Source organism: Photinus pyralis, unplaced genomic scaffold (genome assembly GCF_008802855.1).
Source record: "Photinus pyralis isolate 1611_PpyrPB1 unplaced genomic scaffold, Ppyr1.3 Ppyr1.4_LG4, whole genome shotgun sequence".
In the NCBI taxonomy this organism is placed as follows: domain Eukaryota; kingdom Metazoa; phylum Arthropoda; class Insecta; order Coleoptera; family Lampyridae; genus Photinus; species Photinus pyralis.
The window spans coordinates 9,491,557-9,505,897 of NW_022170511.1; positions in this window are offsets into that span (position 1 = coordinate 9,491,557).

Genomic DNA, 14,341 nt, shown 5'->3' on the forward strand with positions numbered 1-14,341 from the left:
GAAACAATTCCATGCAAACGAAGAGCCCAACGAAAATAAGTTAATCGGGTAAAACACACAGATTAGGTAATTTAATTTACCGCTTAAGCAATCTTACAAATTCTCAATCAACATGCCACTTTCTGGCTTAAATTTTTAATAATGTAATTTCCCTTCCATTTCGGTTAAATCGTCACGTCAAAACTTCATTGTGGCGTGAGTTTAAGGCTCCTCTGTAGTCAATCCGCCATATTGGAAAAAATAGCTACAATTTCTTATGAAATGCTGCTTTTGTAGTTGTTGCAGTATACAAATTCTCGATAGTGGATATTCTTTGCAATGATGAAAAGAACGTCAGTATTTAAAAAAGTAGAAATATCGCTCTTAGTTTTTTAGGAAGATCCATGAATATAAAAATCGTTGTTCGTAAATAACAGCACTTGTAATGGGAGTAGAAAAACATACAGCACCAATTTGGAAATGCGACAGTATTTCTTACGTCGGTACTTAAAGATATTATTTCCATCTATTATGATAATGTATAGATTTAAAAAAATATGTTTCGCGATCTGCAGAAAAAAAATCAAAACGCAAACCCTTTTTCATTCTATCAGGGTGCTTCAAGAAATTGAAAGAAAGTGGAAGGATTCTTCCCGCAAATTTGTTCTTGTGTAAAAATGTGTCACCGTTTTGATTTTTTGGAGGAACGCATGAGCACCACGCAAGCGGAAAGCACAATATCGCAATTCGTAAACACTACTATTAGTAGGGGAGCTAGCACGAAATCCACTGAACGAGAATGATCAAAATTTTAACCGATGGAGTTCCATTTTGCCTATCAGAGTATGCTAAAATCGATCGTCTGCCGCCTCAGGTCATACGACTTAAGGCGCTGCGGGTACTTCTTGTGGTACCAATTCTGAAAGGTTGTTTTTCGAGAAAATAACTTATACACCAAATGAAAACGTTGATAATAGCTCTTAAAAAAATATTTTAAAAAATCGCGCACATTTGATAACTCCGTAAAAAACAATTCTTAGTCGGTTTTTCACGAACTTTCTACGGTTATAACTAGGTTACTGTCGGATAAATGAAGCTGATTTTTTTTACAGACTATAATGATGGGCACAGCCAATGGCTATGAGAGTGTTTCTTTTTTAAATTTTTTCTCTAATTAGAAGATATCTTATAATGTTAAGATGATAAGATAATCTTATAATTAGAGAACAAATTTAAAAACTAACCACCGTTAAGTCATTAGTAGTACCTATCATCAGTCTGTAGAAAAAATCAGCTTCATTCGTCTAACCGTAACCTAGTTATATCCGTAGAAAGTTCGTGAAAAACCGACTAAGAATTGTTTTTTACGGAGTTATCAAATGCGCGCGATTTTTTTAAATATTTTTTTAAGAGCTATTATCAACGTTTTCATTTGGTGTATAACTTATTTTCTCGAAAAACAACCTTTCAGAATTGGTACCGCAAGAAGTACCCGCAGCACCTTAAGTCGTATGACCTGAGGCGGCAGACGATCGATTTTAGCATACTCTGATAGAGCAAAATGGAACTCCATCAGTTAAAATTTTGATCATTCTCGTTCAGTGGATTTCGTGCTAGCTCCCCTACTATATTGTGCTACTTATTTTTTCAATATGGCCAAATATCCGCTTATCAAAAAAAAAATAAAGGAACGACAAATTTCGATGTTCACAAATAAATTGGCGAGAAAAAAAACGAAAAACTGCTAAGTGCTAATGCACTAATACATCCACCATTTATTCCTTGTTAAAGCGGTAATTTGATCATTTTTATGTAACCCTAATGAAGCTGTAATACTTTCATTTGACGGCAGGTACGTACAATAGTAGGTATTTCACATATTATATCACAAGTAGCGCTGCATATCAACTTTGTTTTATAACACAATGCGTTCAAACTACCAGAAACGTACCACTTTGTTTAGTTAGATCAAATTAAATATGAAAAATGACATGTTTGTGTTTATTTCCCATCTCAAACTATCAGTTTCCTCAGAGTAAGTCCTCGTGAAAATTATCTATTTCGAGAAATGCGACTTAAAGCAAAAGATACACATGCCCTTTGCTTTTTATAATGTTGCGCCCAATAGATAAAAAATGACATACAGGCATTTTTTCACTTATTAGCGGAACATAAACATAGGAAACGTCGTGGTATATAACAGAAACGATACCAATATAAATGCAGTCTGCGTGGTTTTCTAGATTTGATGTCCTTTTTTATCCTTGAGAATATTAAAAAGCGATTTTCACATTCTCAGCCTACCGATTGCACTTGTCCATCTTAACTAAAATGTTTCAATTGCCCTTTTTAACTATATTCCTAAGCGGGATACGATAACTAATGGACGACACTGACAAGTGTATTTAAAAAAATTTCGACTATTTATTTTTTCCGTTTATCATCTTGACGTTAGTGCTCTCCCATGTAGTATGGTGAGAACGACAAATCCCAACTGCAATACGATAGATCAGTAAAGAATAATTGACTTCGAAATTTTGCAATTCTAACCGCATGGATGTTTTAAACTATCACGGTTCAGCATGTAGAAAACCAAACGTGCTTGTCACTCGAATTTGGAACGCGGAAGAGGAACTGAAAAGCAAAGAATGCGCCTTGCCTGAAAGAATCCACCAATAGGAGTCGCCACAAACGAAATGAAAGTCACAATTTAGGTATGCCAGCGAGTCCCAAACAACTAATGACAGTGACCGTCAACCAAAAATAATACCTACTTAAGAAAATAAAACTGTGACGTCTTGCTCGAAAGAACGGGTACTTAATGGTTCATCCTATTTTTTCGCTTCTACTTAATACATGTCTTCGGCGAAGAATGGTTACGGTCAACATTTCTGGTTGTTGCGTTTTGGGTATAATTAGTGTCACTATTTCTGTTTTTTTCTTTTCTGGGTAACCAGGTGGGTTACACAGCATTGCGTTGCACTCGATCTAATACATTATCCGAATTCCCACTGTTTTCTTTTAGCGAACCAAATTTCATTCCATTTACATTTATTTCGTTTAGATATACTGTTTAGGGTGTGAAATGATGTATTTATTGTTTCCATATAGTTCCTTATACTCACATTTGGTTAAAGTATAGGTAAAAATGTTTTCTATTAACCTAACTGCTGTGAATACATGACGTGTACTAATGCATAAGTGGAAACATAATATTGATTTTCCATCAAAAATAATATTAAATTGGGTTACGGTCCACGGTTTGTATACATACTTCTTTTATAATCTGAGGCGAGGGATTGCTCACAGTCGATTGATAAATTTCTAACACTTCCTGATCTAGGTTAAAGGCGGTTTGAAAATGGGTGTACTTATTTATTACGATTTGTAATTCGATCTACCAAACACAGTTAGAAACATCGGGTTAAATAAATTAGTTAATTGGGAATTATAACGAGCCAGATAAGTAAATAATACGAGGGACACTAGAAAAGAAATCTACCTAACCATGAAAAAAACAAATGAGCAATTTAAAATTAATGTGTCAGTTTGTGTCATATTTTCTTGCGACAGTTACCTTGCATTTTATGTGGTTTTATGGGCGACAATATGCGTTCCCTGAAGTTCGGGCATCGCAGCGTCATAAAGTTTGTGTTAAAAGAAGGGCATCAGCAATTCCCACTTTTTTTGTATACCTACAGATTGTTGTTTAAACGACGTCATGTAGACATTATTTCGGTCTAAACACTAAAAATAATGACGAGACATCCTGTATATGAAGAAATATTTCAATTTATTAAGTAAATCTGGGTGATTATTTACGAAATATATAACGTTATGACGTTCATTATTAGATGACGCTACATATATCAGGCCAAGTTTAAATTTAAATGTTTAAAATATTGGCAAAATTGATTATCAAAATGGGACAGGCACTTGGATAGTACATGTTATTCCAAATTTATTTTTTTGTTGCCGAGGTTGATTCGTTTAGGTTTTACTTAGCTACTCATTTTAATTTATATACAAATAGCGCTATTTTTTCCTTGTCAAATTCCTGCCCTTATTCATTTTTTCGTTTAATAACCAAAGTAATTGTAAAAGGGTACTTTTTTGTTTTGTTTGAATAAAAAAATCAATTTTGATTGCTCGCTATAAGTGCGTGATAAATAAGCACAGCGTTGGTTCGTTTCACTTGAATTTGTTTCTCAGTGTTGTTTTTCCTTTTAGAAATGTTGTTTATGGGCAATTCTTGTTTAAATTTTATCGGTTTTGTAATTTATTCAATTCAGAGTTTATTTGATGGTGTTTGCTTAAATAGTGAAGTCAACGTAAAAACGAGACTGCTGTGGCTGCGAGTTCCGCGACGTTGAAACAGCGTGTAAATTTGTTAATGCTAAATTTCCGGCAGTCAGTCGTATTTGTTTTGTTGAAAATACAGTTCATTTTTTTATAATGAATCTGTGCAGATGTAAGTTAACCAAAGTTGTGTAAGACGTTTAACGTCTGTTGTCTGTTTACGGAACAAGTTTTGTCGAGTTGAAGAAGGAAGTAGAGTATTATAACCTTTTGTTAAGGTTCTCCAATTATGTTTCTACCGTCCAAACAGCCACCGAAAATTTGTTTACATCAAGCCAGTGTTGTTTGCCATCTAATTCTATGTGATAAAGCAAAGTGGAGTTCAGCGTTTGTGTGTATTTGGTTTGACCAAACAAGCGTTGTAAAATTTTCTTTCGTGCAGGGATTTTGTCCTTGTTTGGATTCATTGAGTTTTGGAATACATTTTTGTCATTTTCAATCAATTAACTGGATGTTTATTTGAATCCATTGTGCGACCTGGATAGAGTTCTTATTATATTTATTTTAGGTGTTAATCAAAAGTAGTGTAATGCATTTTTTGGGAGTTGATCGAGTCTACCGAATCTCTCAATTGAAAAAACTCTAAGTTTCAATTTTGATTGGTTTTGAGCTAGCTGGACAGGTGTTTTGTGGGTGGTGTAGTGACCGCATACCATTGCACACAGTATTAAGTTGGAGGCGTACAAGGGAACTCTGAAATAAACTTGCATCAGAATCAGCATAACTAGCAAATTTTTGTTTGTACTGAGTTTGCTATGCTCCATCGGAATCAAGTTTCATGAACTAAATATGCTTCCTTATCAGGATAACAATCTTGTTCTGCTTTTTGTATAATACTATAACATGGATGTAGCTTTTTGTGACTGCTTCTTACTATTTTATACTGATTCCTAGAAAAACCTGCTCCCACAAGCATGGAAAGTCTGAGCGGGGGAGTAGTGCCACTTTCTCGTTGAAAATGAAAAATAGTTATTTTTATATTTTGTTGCTCGTTGTGGAGTAATGTTTGTCATTTATTTTAAAACTAAAACGGCATCTCTTTTCCCACTTTCGCCTGACTTAGATTGAGCAGCCTTGTTAGCATCTCTAAGTTACCTGTTTTACGTAGCTCTTCTTTTATTTATCTCACTTGAATCCCTAAATGATTTTGAGGGCCGGCCGGGTCGATATGTGACCTTTGGAATACTAAATATACTTTGAAGCCACTTCTGATTTTTCTTTACGAAATATTGTTCTTTTCTCAATGCCTCAGTCCATCGGCGCTTGGGTTCATATTTAAAACGGGAAAGATCTTGTTTTGTCACAACAAGATGGCGTCCGACGAAGTTGTCGCTGTTTGCGGCAAAAATCGTGTAAAATGTATTTAATGTTGCAGCTACTATCATATTTATCTGTTTGACGAATCTTATGTAGTTTCGACTATTAGTGATAATAAATGATCAATCAATCATTGATTTGCTCCTTGGAAAAATTTGAAAAAAGAAACAAACGTATCGCTGTCTCCGTCAATTCGTGTAAAAATATCACTACGCACAGTATTAAACTAGTGACAGTAGTTTGATCCGTTATATTTTTATCTCGAAATTGGATTATTACTATTAAAAAATTCAAATCCTCAGACAAGGACATTTGCATTTGCAAATTTACTCAGTAAAAATGTTTACATGACATGCGATTTTAAATTCAGGGTAAGCCGTTTCATATATCGCTTTAAAACAACATTCCAATATGTTTTTTAATAAATGTGCCTAATTAATTACGATGAAACTAACCCACGTCAGAATACAGAAATTAAATATCCCGAACTATTTTAAATCATAGTAAAAGTTACTTCTGATGGTGGCGTATTACCCTCATATTATGTAGTCTACAAGCATTAAATATGTATGGCTCTTGAGCAACGGAAAGATCGTCCCTAGGTTAAACAGAAGCAATTCGATATCGTTTGATAGTTACTGTTTCGACGATTGGATACATTCCACTGCCATACCATGAGATATATTAATAGGTAACAATTTGAGTTGTCATCTGTCGAATTGATTAGAGGGTATTCAGAGAACAACAAAAAAGGTAACTCTTCATGTTATATTTTAAAATGTACAATGAGAATCAGGGGATAACAAGACGTTCTTGCGGGTGACAATGTTAAATCTTGTAATTACAATTTGACGAAAAGTACAATGTACAGAACGGCATGGTAGAGGGTTATTTTTTTAGCTTATGTGAATATTATAAACAAATTGAATGGCTTAGAAATTTGTCGCCTTTGCAAACGTCACCCTCCAACTTCTTAATTCTGACTAATACTCTACTTTGTATATAAATTAATTCCCAACAGCGCCAATCAAATACTGCAGAGTGCAGATAAGTTACATTTATTTATCTTAGTTTATCTTCAATCTACTGTCCCAACAAACTTTCCACGCCAACAAGACCACTGGCTTGTATGTTAAGTATATCGACCTTTTATAAGTTCATTATAGGGTAAATGAAGTTGTAGTACTTAATCTTGATTACACCAGAAATCCCTTTAGCACGTTAAACCATACTATTAATTTGTTTTGACACTTTGCCATATTTTAATTAGCATTATGATTGTAATTAATAATAATTTCGGAATTATTTTACAAGAGCTGCTTGGATTCATACTTAATTTAATAATATATTACGATTTACATCCTTCTTTGTCGTGTTCTCTCATTGTTCATTATTACAGACAAACGCACGGGAGGTTCTGAGTTAAGACGTTCTTTTTGTATACTACTTACCTCAAGGGGGAATTTGTAATTTTCATCTAACCATTAATCTAATTTTCTAGTTTTGAAGTTATTAATTTAGAATCTGGCAGCACTATATTTATACAGTCGGTACAATGGGGAACATAATCTATATTGTAATCCAGTGTAGTGTATATGTATACATGGATTATTCAGAAGTGCCTTGAATATTCCAAAAGTTACGTGCTGTAATAACTTATAAAACATACATGTATATAAAAGTGGCATTTTTTCATCTCGAGCGCCTGACGGAAGATTTATGCACATCACAAAATTTATTAAAAGTTTTTTATATGTTCAAGACCAAGTTTAATCAATGTTGTAATGCTTCCAAAGCGTTAACCACGCAGTGTGCGTTATGCTGTTTTAAGATGGCATTAATCTGTAGACTTGCCCCAAAATCTACTCTAAGCAAATAGAGATTTGCGCGAATTGTGCAATACTGTTTCTTATACTCTTAATCTTCTCATTATGAACGTTTTGATCCACATTACATTTTGTGTAAACAAGATAGTGGTTGTTTTGATGCACGCAAAACTAAATCAGTTTACTAAACATCTCTTAGTCTTAGCGTCTTATATGAATTCGCATTAAAGGAAGAACGTGCTTTGATATTCTCCTCGTCAAGTGCCACGATATATGAAATCTACAATATTACTAAAACTGTTCGCTTTTCCCCAGAGTGCTGTTATTTAAGCATGTAGGTTAGAAAACGGACTGTCCGTTACGACCGCCCGTAAAGAATGCAGCACCCAAATAGCATGAAGCTTTATTTTCCATTATGCACGTAATAGAAATGGCATTTTTAGTTCGTAATTATTTTACATATCAAATGCGCAATATCGTTTAACTCGACAAACCCTAGAAAAAGTCTTTGGAATGAATCCAATTTCGTTAGCATAGTTATTAACGAGACCAAGAGTCACGACTGTGAGTGTGACAAAACTTAACACAATCTGAAAGTTGTAAAATGCCCAAAACAATTTATTGAAACAACGCGTAATATGTTAAGGTAAAAATAAATTTACAAAAAAAAATGTATAAAGAGTATCGATAATCTGATTGTGACTTCCAGTACCATCAAATGACATGAAATTCACAATTGCTGATAAAATCATCAAAAGCTATTGCGATGGATTTTTGTTATTGTATAAATTTGGTTTGTTGCATCAGACCAACTGACCAACTACAAATATAATATTCATGGAATTAAAAAATGTATAATCATACATTCCTTAACGTGAGTCTCAAAACGTGACATTATTAAGTATAGATGAATAAGCAGTATCTCTAAGAATTTCTATATGCTTATATATTGCTGTGTAAACAATGTCGGTTTGGGACGTTGAGGTTCGGATCTAGGCATTTGGAATGAACCCAGCTGGTGTAATTATTATATGCTCATTACAACTCATGCTAATGAATTTCTTGGGTTTATTTACGAATCTAGTCTGTAGAGAATGTGTTTGTTTATTTCATTGTAAAAGAAAGAGTATTTCCTAGAATTAATAAGATGAAGAAAGTGTTTACCTCAATTTTCACTATCAATTTGTTCGTTAATGCATTTGTGACAGCTATTTCGTCTAGAAATTGTTGTTTTTGTAGAAAATGTTTGATTTAAGATAATTCCAAGTAAAATTGGTGTACATGAAACAAACCCAGCTTCTTATCGAGCTGTTGAATGGTTGATCGTGTTACCAAGGGTCGTTGATTGGTTATCAAATCTGGATGAAATGTAAGGAGAGAAGTTCGTTTAAATACCTCAGTACGCGTTAGGGGCCTTTTTCCAAAGTTCGAGGTCAAGTTACGGTCCGTTGAAGAAGCCGTTTGCCATTATCCGAAGCTAAGGTGCTGTTCCGCTAAAAGAAAAGGACATTTGTTTTGCTAAGTTCGAGGCCGGTTTGTTGACCGTTTTATAGAAGACGTTTTTCGTCCTGCTCCGAGGCCAAGTTTGATTTTGTTTTCTGGAACCTAAGACAGGAGTGTATACGTTTAAGTTGGTGGCTAAGTTAGTTGCCTTTCATCGCTTTAAACAATTTCTTCGTTTTTTCGTAGTGAATTAAGTACATGCTCAGTATACTAGTTCATTGAAGTTGTTGTTTACGTAAATCGGACAGCCATTCGAGTCATCGGTGGTGTATTTTTGTGTGCAGCCAGATACTACAATCAACGTCTCTACAACATGTTTGAGGAATGGAATTAAGTTGTGCGTGACGTTCGTTTAAGTGCACTGTTTCCGGTAGTAATTAGTGGTGTGTCCGGATTGTATTGGGATATTGTCACTGGAAAAATGGTCAGTAAGATTAAGACTTTTGGATGTTTGTTTACTCGGACGCTGTGGTCCAAGTTTTTAAATTAGGATTTCATGTTTAATTTCATTTGTGGTTGTAGAATAAATTTTATTATTGAAATATATCATGCAAGTCGTGTGTTTATTCGAGTCCTTTAACGACGAAGAGAGATGTCTCGTGTTCAATTACGTTTATCCGTGCCCAAAGTTCATTTCAAGTGCTCTCAAAATTTGGTAAATAACCTTTTTGGAATTTGAGGAGTTTGATCTGGACCATTGTTTGCTTAAAATCAGGAATTTAAAGTCAGAATTGAATTATTTTGTTGTGCTGGGTGCGGATGCGTACTGAGAGAAATTTCATTAAGGAGCTAATTGGGTGTGAGAAGTGTTGTGTTTGCCCTGAAAGTTTATGGTGATCATTACCATTACTAACATACATTAAGCTCTATCCCGGTATTAAGTCCTTATGTATAGTTAAAATAGTATATCCACAGTAGTATACAAGCCCCTTCTAGTTTATAGTTCACTTGATTCATTCGATGAAAAACGTAGTAGATTCCAGGGATGTTCAGGTTGCCGTATATTATCGGACAATGTATAATAGCGGTATTTCTACTAGGTAGTCGCCCGAATGATAATAATTAACTGGACTGTCAAAGAAAATACTTTTAATAAAAAATCTTTTTAATTGTAATAACAACGCCCGCATTACTTGGCAGCAGAAACCGAAGCGACTGACGAGCAGAACCGCTATTACTTTCATGTCAAAACGATGGACGTTTCGCGGCACTTTCGAATCTGGGTAGCAGTCGGTGTTAAAACTGGACGGTTGTTTTCACACAGAAATGAGGAAATAAATTTAATCAAACCTCATAATTTCGTGCGTAGGAAAAGACGAGAACGTATCAAATATATTACGCACACACCTAGGCGATATCAGGGAAACCTTCTTTGAGACAAAAACCTTAGCATAGCCCACAGAAATACACGAACTAAAGTAATAATTAAAATACAGTTAGTCTAGGCCATATAATATTTTTTTACAAAAAAAATTAGTTACCGGGCGAAAGTGGGTTTTTCAGGCAGGTGAAATGAATAGAAATTGGGAAAATATAATTTTCCGCTATTTAGGCTGGACTAAGTAGGCGCCGTTCACCAGCGATTTCGTCGACTTCGAATCATGAGGTTGATATCTGAATCATCAGATTTTCATTCAAAATAACGAATAAGATTAAAAATACTTTTTCTTGGCGGCTTGGCGCAAACTAATGAAAATCCTACTTTACATAAATCGCAATTTAAAAAATAATTTGATAAGTATCTACATACAGTCTAGCATAGCGTAATTCTTCTATACTTGGACTGAAGTAGTTAAAATTGGGTGTAACCAAGAAGGCAACTTAATTTGAATAAATTTACTCCCACATTTGAATCGGTAGCTATTTCATGCTGATCTGATACACGACAGGTTCTTTGCAGATTTCCCTCTGGGGTACATTGAGCTACGATCCAAGCTATTTACACAAACAGCCCTGAATGTGATGTGATGTTTTGCAATTTTTAAGTGACGATTTATAATGCCGGTGTTGCACCGGTTGCCTCGGTACACTTTCAAAAGGAGCAGTTTAATATTTTACTAACGTAATTTTCAACTTAATAGAGTATTTAAAGAAATACGTTAACCGTCTATTTTATTGGGCCGTCTCAATACTAATGAGAAAATATAACCCGGGGAAAGGTAATGTTATACACAGCATAACAACAAATTATCGTTAAAGACATTAGGCTGTCAGTGATTATCACGTTTTGGTTGGCGTGGCTTTAGTAATGAGAACGATACTTGAAAAGCTCCGTGCATATACTAAAGGAAACACCAAGGGCACTCTTAAATTTTTATTTGATGTACAACGTACGTCTCGCACATTACCTGCCACTACGCCTATTTGTAAAACAAAAACGCCATAAATAAAGAAAAAAGAAAACAAACTTATCCGCAACTTCCTTCATATAGGAATCGCGTTTTTGATATGTAAGGGTTCTTTTGGAATACGATCTTATGAAGTAGTTCCGACGAATGTTATAGACGGAATATTACGTTATATGAAAGAACATTTATATTTTAATCTAATTAAAGGGCAAAGCAGCAGGTAGATTAAAATAGGTTATGCCTTCTTTTTCCAGTTAATGTATTGCCTACTGCACGAAGCCATCTCAGCTTGGAATAGGGCATCTCGGAAAGGTAATTGCAACAAATTCGAATATCGACTACCACGCAAATATTTATATTCTACCATAGAAAGGGAAGAATGTATATGAAACTAATGTTATATCCTGCCATTTTAAAATATAGTTGATTTAGGCTTTAAGGTGCCCCTCCTCCTTGGAGGTTTCGAAAAAAAAATTCTTACAACATATTCATCCTAAAATCATAGGAAAACGTTTAGTTTCTTCAATACCTAACTTTTGCACACATAGTTTTTCTTCTAATTTTTTTTATTTGAAAAACATTTGATGTAATCATTACACTTTCCTAATCTAAATTTAATACTTGCGGTTTGATTTAATTAGAGGTTATTGAATTGTTATGCGCACTTAACATGGCGTTTAACCTGAATTTATTCCTCGACACGCAATGCATAAAATTTTACTGCTGAAGTGGATTGAGTTAAATAATTACATTTATTACTCAATTCGAAGTGCACTATGCGACTTTACCTTCCTCGTTCGCAATGACCACAAGAGGGTGGAGGACTTAAAGACATGAAACTATTGCACCAAATACACAATTTACGACAATACTTGTATAGCAAATCAGATACAGATATGAGATATGGTACCAAAGGAATTTACATGGACGATTTCCACACGAAGTTAACCAGGATTGTGTTGATTCTACGGCAACGCACACTTGGCTATGTCAATGTGCTATTTTCCCAGAGACCGAATGTTTCATGTTAGCAAAACAAGACCAGAGCATTAATTAACAGACTATAAACAAGTTTAAAAAGTCATTATGCAAACATAAATGGCGAGAGCGTATTTTCCTCCTAATAATATTAATGCTAGCACCAGGAAAAAATACCGGTAGGCACGAGATCCTTCACAGATTCACCTACTGAACTTACCTGTCCACAAGTAAACAACACAAAATGCCACTCAGAAACACGCCACACTATCAGAACCCATTCGTATTCAACGCAAAACCAAACAAACACATACAATAGAAATTAATTAATTGATAAGTTCGTAGGTAACATTGAGATAAAATATAAAAACAAGGGTAGGATTAGACCATAACTAGACAAGACGAAGGACGTACAGACGGTTCCTACAAAACCTACATTGCTGTGTGGAAGTTGGGGGTTAACAGTTCGAGCATTTACTGTAACTTGTTAGTTAGTTTTAAAAGTAAACCGGAGGCGTGGAGGAAATGAAGAGCCCTTTACAATGATGTGTCACTTGACCCAACGTTCAATTTACAATTATTGAAGTGGTTGCGGCCAGGAGTGTAATTTAGTAAAATACGTCCCCCTTCCAATCAAAATTGGCCTGTTTTTTGCGTTTTTTCAAAAACTGCTTCAATCTGTTTCGTTTTCGTTGTGCCACCCGATTATTACAGGTGAAATGTGTGTGATTTATTTGACATGCATATTTAAACTAAAATGCGTTTAGCTGCGAATAATTTTGTTTCATGTGCAGTATTCAATAATTTATTTTTTCATTACTCGTCTGATTAATTTGGCATTTATGTAGTAGTTTTATGTATTTATTCAATCATATTATTTATATATCAGTTAAATTAATATACGCTATTACCACAACATAACACTTTTAATGCTCCAATAACGATGTTTGTTAAAGGCTTATAAACGAGGATAATTGAATGGTTAACAAACTTTATAACCGATGTTGGGTTTATTGGGTTTTATATCGCGTCTCTTAACATTCGAGTTGAATTGGATCGTAGCTGGATTGAAGATATTTTTTTCTAGCACTGAATTACTTTTTGTAAAAAACAAAAAGATTGTTAACATGTCAAGAAAGTTATAAGAGAGGTTTGCAATTTGATGTCATAATAAAACTTTTGGTCTGTCTCTTCTAAGTATTGTAGCATAGAACAAATTTAAATGTGTAGAGGGCACTTTGGGTATAAAACCTTTGTAGGAATATGTTAACAATTCATTCTACTTTAAAATGTTAAATGACCTCATGCAGCTTTTACTTGCTTTTTATTGTGCATGGATCAGATCGTCATAGTCTACACAACTCGACTCTCTTGGATTTTGATGAAATTTGGTGGAAAGTAGCGCGTCTGTAAGTTATGATAATTCTAAAGGAATATGGGATATCAAAGACGGCGGAAAAATGGATGCATGGTTCTTTTTAAAAAAATCCTATATCAGGTACAACTCCAGACATTTCAGTCGACTATAGCGCATTGGAAAACTGCCACAGTAAACATATTGATCACAATGTCAATATTGCAAAATACTAACGTTATCTCAGAAGGGAAGAAAATATATTTTGCACTGGTAGGTTAAAACCAGGCATAAATTGCATCAACGATCAACGTATTAGGCTTTCTGTAAGTAAATTTAACTGATTATTACGACGGAGTGCTCTAGTAAAAAACTACAACACCAATATCAGACTCCATTAATAAATGGGTTTCGGATTGCGATATAGGTAGAAGAAAGAGAGGTAATTAAATTAAAATATATGGCCTAACCTAAAAAGAAACGCGTTAACCAGATAAGTAACCGTATGAAAATACCTAAAAAATACTCATTCACGTAAATAAGTTTAGACAAATAATTGGGACAATTTTTAGCTTGATCTCTGGAATTTTCCACTTTAGATATCAACATCTTTGCAAAATAAGAATCTGTCATTTTAACGACAAAAGCCCGGTTGCACTAACCACACTCCTAACATA